This window comes from Erpetoichthys calabaricus, chromosome 5 (genome assembly GCF_900747795.2).
Source record: "Erpetoichthys calabaricus chromosome 5, fErpCal1.3, whole genome shotgun sequence".
In the NCBI taxonomy this organism is placed as follows: domain Eukaryota; kingdom Metazoa; phylum Chordata; class Cladistia; order Polypteriformes; family Polypteridae; genus Erpetoichthys; species Erpetoichthys calabaricus.
The window spans coordinates 101028394-101035191 of NC_041398.2; the positions used below are offsets into that span (position 1 = coordinate 101028394).

General features: G+C 42.0%; 4 pseudogenes; 2 read left to right on the forward strand and 2 right to left on the reverse strand.

Annotated features, from left to right (window-relative positions):
* Positions 1 to 3386: 3386 nt before the first annotated feature.
* Positions 3387 to 3506, reverse strand: LOC114652925 (uncharacterized; annotated as a pseudogene).
* Positions 3507 to 4341: 835 nt separating this feature from the next.
* On the reverse strand, positions 4342 to 4460 carry LOC127528041 (uncharacterized; annotated as a pseudogene).
* A 280-nt stretch (positions 4461 to 4740) lies between these two features.
* LOC127528039 (uncharacterized) lies at positions 4741 to 4858 on the forward strand (annotated as a pseudogene).
* Positions 4859 to 4986: 128 nt separating this feature from the next.
* Positions 4987 to 5105, forward strand: LOC127528089 (uncharacterized; annotated as a pseudogene).
* The last annotated feature ends 1693 nt before the right edge of the window (positions 5106 to 6798 follow it).

Genomic DNA, 6798 nt, shown 5'->3' on the forward strand with positions numbered 1-6798 from the left:
GAGGCAGGTTCTTCAGAGGCCCTGCTGAAATGGCATCACGTATTTTCTGAGATGTATGCTCCTCCACTGTAAAGGTGAAAATAAGACATGAGTTACTGGTTGTGCATCACCTCTAGTCTTCCCCTTTTGTGGTCCTCAACAAGCCCCCTTAAAACACTCCACATGCTTGTGCGTTTTACATGTGAGAAGAAGAGAAGCAAGTGTTTTGGACTGTAAAAATGGAGAAGAGGCTTGTGGGATGTTGGAGACGTCACACACATACATCTGTTTGTTCAAAAAATTAAAAACAGATTTGCAGACTATGGCTAAATTCAACATACCCAGTAAGCTTTTGTTCAGCCAACAGACTTCAGTAAGTATGGAAGTTCACGTTGTTCGGCTTTCAAAAAAGGTGACCTCTCAATATGTTTGTAGTGTGTGGTGAAATGTCGTGAGAGAATCATGAAATCACTTCCCAGTTGGACAGGTTGATGTCTTCAGAAGAAGGAAGATTAGATCATTAGAACAATCTAGAGGAGATCAGGCCATTCAACCCAACAAAGCTCACCAGTCCTATCTACTTAATTCTTCTAAAATAACATCATGTCTAGTTTTGAAAGTCCCTAAAGTCCTACTGTCTACCACCCTACTTGGTTCCTTATTACCAGTGTCTGTGGTTCTCTGTGTAAAGAAAAACTTCCTAATGTTTGTGTCAAATTTACCCTCAACAAGTTTCCAACTGTGTCCCCGTGTTCTTAATGAACTCATTTTAAAATAACAGTCTTGATCCACTGTACTAATTCCCTTTATAATTTTAAACACTTCAATCATGTCTCCTCATAATCTCCTTTGGCTTAAACTGTATAGGCTCAGCTCTTTTAATCTTTCTTCATAATGCATCCCCTTTAGCCCTGGAATGAGCCTAGTCGCTCTTCTCTGGACCTTTTCTAGCGCTGCTATGTCCTTTTTGTAGCCTGGAGACCCAAACAGCACACAGTACTCCAGATGAGGCCTCACCAGTGCATTATAAAGGCTGAGCATAACCTCCTTGGACTTGTACTCCACACACCGTGCTATATAACCTAACATTCTGTTAGCCTTCTTAATGGCTTCTAACCACTGTCTGGAAGTTGATAACGTAGAGTCCACTACGACTGCTAAATCCTTCTCACAAGATGTACTTTCAATTTTCAGACCTCCCATTGTGTATTCAAAACTGCAGTTGTTAAATTTGACAAGATGTCCATTTAGAAGTTGTGTTGGGTTGTGTAGTGTGACACAGACTTCAGCAAGGTGCTATATACTGTACAATAATAGCTGGTTGGTTTTTTTACTTCTGCTGCTGTGTTTTTTGCTCGGTTTAGAGCTAACAAATGGAGGTGCACTGCTTGTCAGTAGGGTAACACAGATGACTGTTCAAATGTATTCTTCTGAGATTTATTGGTAGCACCTGACAGAGCACTGCTGAAGTTCCAAAAACATCCACCTTATTAATAAAAAGTCCATTTTCTTTCACCCCACTGACCACTTTTGTGGAGGGACAGTTTGAAGTTGTGTCCTCAGGGTGCAGTACATTTGACCTACCACTATAAAATTCTACTTTTAACTTCAAGTTCAGGAATTGTGTGTAGAAAATGATCTTCTACTGTTTGTTAGGAGTCTTCTGTTGCAGATACTTTGAAAGGAATCTTTAAACCAGAAATCAGCCCAACAAAGTAAAGTATGAAAAAAACTCACTTGAAAAATCGAATATAAAGTCCAACATGGTGGCATTTCTCTGCCAGAATAGAAAGGTTTCTCACTGAGTGGCCTACGGCACAAGAATTACTATACAAATAGCTGTCTAATATTTATTTGACAGAGCAAAACACAACTGAAGCCTTCTGAAATATTTCTCTGACTGAAATTGAAATTCCAGATCTGCTTTATTTCACGTCTCAAAATCTCACATTCAGACCACACTGGATAATTAGCTCTGCCCTGCAAGTCAGAGTAGTTTCATGTTTCACTCATGTTTACAGTACATTACATGTGGCAATGTTTCATTCTTTTCAATGTGTAGGTAATTATTTTCTCGTCTCAGCTACTACTTGATTTCTTGATGTGATTCTGACAGTGTAATTTAAACACCAGGTTGCTGCTCTTGTCCCTGAATCGATCGGGTTATTGACGTCAACACTTGTGAGCTGTCTTTGTTCTCATGATGTAAACCTTAGAGTTACACGTTTCATTTGTCTTGTTCTCACAGCATTGCACTGTTTGTGTTATTTTGAAAAAAAAAAAGGACTACATCCATTTACGAGGATTGTGCCATTCAGACTGTAAGCATTATGTCCCATTTTTGGTACTTCTTGTAATATTGTGTTCAACTGTTTGAAGTGTCCTATGGTAAAATGGTTTACAATTTTTACAGTAGTTTAAAAAGCACAAGAAAATGTAAAGCCATTGAGTGATACTTTTTACTGCAATGTGTCAACAAGTAATGAAGATATAAAATAAAAATCAATGAAATTTAAGCCAAAAGAGTTTGATTTATTAATATTTACCAGAAGACTAAAAGATTTTTGCTTAAGCAAAACATACAACTTTAGAACTAGTGAATGTGACAGCAACGACATTGATTTTTTTTGTCTTTCATGTTTTCATTTTCCAAACCCATTTATTTCAAAACAGAGCCAGAGGTGAACCAAAGCCTATTTCAGCTTCACCAAGTGCAAGGCCGTAACCAACCCAGGAGAAGGTGCCAGTCCAGCAACTAGGCCAGTTAAAGCGAACAGTCAACTTAACCAGCCTTCAATGGAAGGAAAAATCCCTACAGACACAGCAAGAACAAGCTGATCCACTAGGACCGCTTCCGATTAGAGTTTGGACCAAGGACTGTGGAAATCTGAGACAGCAGCACTGCATGCTGTACCGCCAGGCCACCAGGTTAAGGAATAATGACACAACTAAACTAAGTGCTGCTTACATTCTACTCGTGCAATTATATTTTTATAGTATAACACAAAAGTAGCCTAGACTCATATCCCACGCCTGGCGACTGCCTCGTTAGAGTTTTTAACGTTCACTATATACTGAAGAAAGGGGGAGCATGCTTCCAATAGAAAGGATAAAGATACGTTTTAAAGCCATACACTGATGCTAAGGTTAAGTACAACATTAATGACTAAAAGCTTACAGCACTCGGGGTTCCCAGGTAGTCTCCCATCCAAGTACTGATTGACCCAAAGTGTGTTTGGTTTCCGAGATCAGACGCTTTCAAGCTGGTGTGGCCGTAAGCAATAGCCCTGCTACTTATGTTCAGTATCTAGTGAAGAAAGGGGGTGCCTGCTTCCAATAGAAAGAATGAAGATGCGTTAACAAGACATACACTGATGCCCGGGTTAGGAACAATGGTAATGGCTAAAAGCTTATAGCACTCAGGGCTCCTAGGTGGTCTCCCATCCAAGTACTGGCCGAGACCAAGCGTGTTTTAGCTTCCGAGATCAGAAGAGTTCGGGCACATTCACACTGGTGTGACCGTAAGTGATAGCCCTGCTACTTTATGTTCAGTATATAGTGAAGAAAGGATAAAGATGCGTTTTAAAGCCATACGCTGATGCTAAGGTTAAGTACAACGTTAATGGCTAAAAGCTTATAGCACTGGGGGTTCTCAGGATATCTAGCATCCAAGTACTGGCCAAGCACAAGCGTGTTCAACTTCCGAGATCAGACGAGATCGGGCTCATTCACACTGGTGTGGCCGTAATGGAAAGCAATGCTCTTCAACGTTCAGTATATAGTGAAGAAAGGGGGAGCATGCTTCCAATAGAAAGGATAAAGATGCGTTTTAAAGCCATACACTGATGCTAAGGTTAAGTACAACATTAATGACTAAAAGCTTACAGCACTCGGGGATCCCTGGCGGTCTTCCATTCAAGTACTGATCGAGCCAAAGTGTGTTTAGCTTCCGAGATCGGGCGCATTCAAACTGGTGTGGCCGTAAGCAAAATCCCTGCTACTTTACGTTCAGTATATAGTGAAGAAAGGGGGAGCATGCTTCCAATAGAAAGTATGAAGATGCGTTTCCAAGACATACACTGATGCCCAGGTTAAGAACAATGCTAATGGCTAAAAGCTGTAAGCACTCGGGGTTGCTGGTGGTCTCCCATCCAAGTACTGGCCGAGACCAAGCGTGTTTTAGCTTCCGAGATCAGACGAGATTGGGCGCATTCACACTGGTGTGGCCGTAAGGGAAAGGCCTGGTACTTTACGTTCAGTATATAGTGAAGAACGGGGAAGCCTGCTTCCAATAGAAAGGATGAAGATGCATTTCCAAGACATTCACTGATGCCCGGGTTAAGAACAATGGTAATGGCTAAAAGCTTACAGCACTCGGTGTTCCCAGGCGGTCACCCATCCAAGTACTGGCAGAGCCTAAGCGTGTTTATTTTCCGACATCAGACGAGATCTGGCGCTTTCACACTGGTGTGGCCGTAAGCGAAAGCAAAGCTCTTTAACGTTCAGTATATAGTGAAGAAAGGGGGCGCATGCCATACCAGTGTGAATGCGCTTCATCTTGGAAGCTAAAAACGCTTGGGCTAGGACAGTACTTGGATGGGAGACCATCTAGGAACCCTGAGTGCTGTAAGCTTTTAGCCATTACCATTGTTCTTAACCTGAGCATGAGTGTATGTCTTGTTAACGCAACTTCATTCTTTCTATTGGAAACAGGCACCCCCTTTCTTCACTATATACTGAACGTAAAGTAACAGGGCTTTCGCTTACGGCCACACCAGTGTGAATGCGCCGATCACGTCTGATCTCGGAAGCTAAGCACACTTGGGCTCGATCAGTACTTGGTTGAGAGACCACCTAGGAACCCCTAGTGCTGACAGCTTTTAGCCATTGCCATTGTTCTTAACCTGGGCATCAGTGTATGTCTTGGAATCGCATCTTCATACTTTCTATTGGAAGCAGGCTCCCCCTTTCTTCACTATATACTGAACGTAAAGTAGCAAGGCTTTTGCTTACGGCCACACCAGTTTGAATGCGCCCGATCTCGTCTGATCTCGGAAGCTAAACACATTTGGTCTCGATCAGTACTTGAATAGGAGACCGCCTGGGAACCCCGAGTGCTGTAAGCTTTTAGTCATTAATGTTGTACTTAACCTTAGCATCAGTGTATGGCTTTAAAACGTATCTTTATCCTTTCTATTGGAAGCATGCTCCCCCTTTCTTCACTATATAGTGAACGTTAAGTCTCAGGATAACCTGAATTTGCTGTTACACCCCATAGATGTGTATGTTGGGCTAGTTAGCAATTCTAAATTCACTGTTTGTTGAGTGTGAGTGTCTGCCAAAGAGAGGACCCTGTAGCATTCCTGCCATCCATACAATGTTGACCAAGTAGGCTCTGACCCAACAATCCTGAACTGGACTGCGTGGGTTTGAGAATGTTGTGTGTTATGTTTCTATTTGCATAAATAGTTTTTTTATGTAATACACATCCAGACAATTTGAATCCACCAGATGTCCAGCTGTAACAATAAAGTCCACATGTATGGACAGGGGCAGTTATTACATGGAAGTTTCCCTCTGACTCAATCAACAGAGCACTTCTGTCCTGTTCTAAAATTATTAAAAAGCATTTGTCATTTCTGCATTACTAAGGAAAATTTTCCTTATCTGTTTGTTATAAATTACTCCTTTGAATGACTGTTGTCAGTCCATTAGAAGTGAGCAATAATCGTCTATCAAGCTCTTCTTGACTTGGTCTGCTCTCCGATTCTACAACTGGAGTGCTGATGGGTGTGTGCTGCCCTTGGGGTGGCTGTGCTATTCATAGATAGATAGATAGATAGATAGATAGATAGATAGATAGATAGATAGATAGATAGATACTTTATTTGTCCTACCAGAGAAATTATTGTTTCTGCCATCTTTTGTACAAGCAGTAACAACAAAAAAACTTTTGGGATCACCATCATCAAAAGGAACTAACTAGCTGTCCACCCAGACCTTTTCTACATTTGAAACAAAGAGAAGTATGAGCCTGAATGAAGTCGGCACTACAAGCTCAGTGTGACAAAGCAGCATATCAAGAGCAAATGCAGAAAACTAATGTGTGAACTGCCCTGTGTCTGAAGACACAGTGTGCGACTTTCCCCCTCATTGCCTTTATAATTCTCCAGCCTGCTTTATTATTCTTCCCCATCTTCAAAGCATCCCAACAAGGACTGAGCTAAAGAGTGAAAAGTAGCTGGGAATCCACAAAGGGAGAAAATGAATCCTGTATCTTAAAATAGTTTTTTATTCCTAACCTTGTGGCACAGTGGTAGCGCTGCTGCCTCGCAGTTAGGAGACCCCGATTTGCTTCCCGGGTCCTCCCTGCGTGGAGTTTGCATGTTCTCCATGTGTCTGCGTGGGTTTCCTCCCACAGTCCAAAGACATGCAGGTTAGGTGCACTGGCGATCCTAAATTGTCCCTAGTGTGTGTGCCCTGCGGTGGGTTTGTTCCTGCCTTGCACCCTGTGTTGGCTGGTATTGGCTCCAGCAGACCCCTGTGATCCTGTGATAGGATTCAGTGGGTTGGATAATGGATGGATGGATGGATTCCTAAGCTTTCCTATCAGAGGAAAATGATTAGACTTACAGGAAACCAAGGCAATGCATAGCAAATAAGGAGGGGAAAGGAGGTGGGGGGGGGGGGGGGGGTTTGGGCATTTAATGAGGTGGGGTTCAGAGGGTTTTGGACATAAAGTCTTATTTATTATTTGCATGTTCTTCTTTTCAAGCCTGCATATGCTGGGTTCATGTCCAAATATCTCTTAAAGGCATT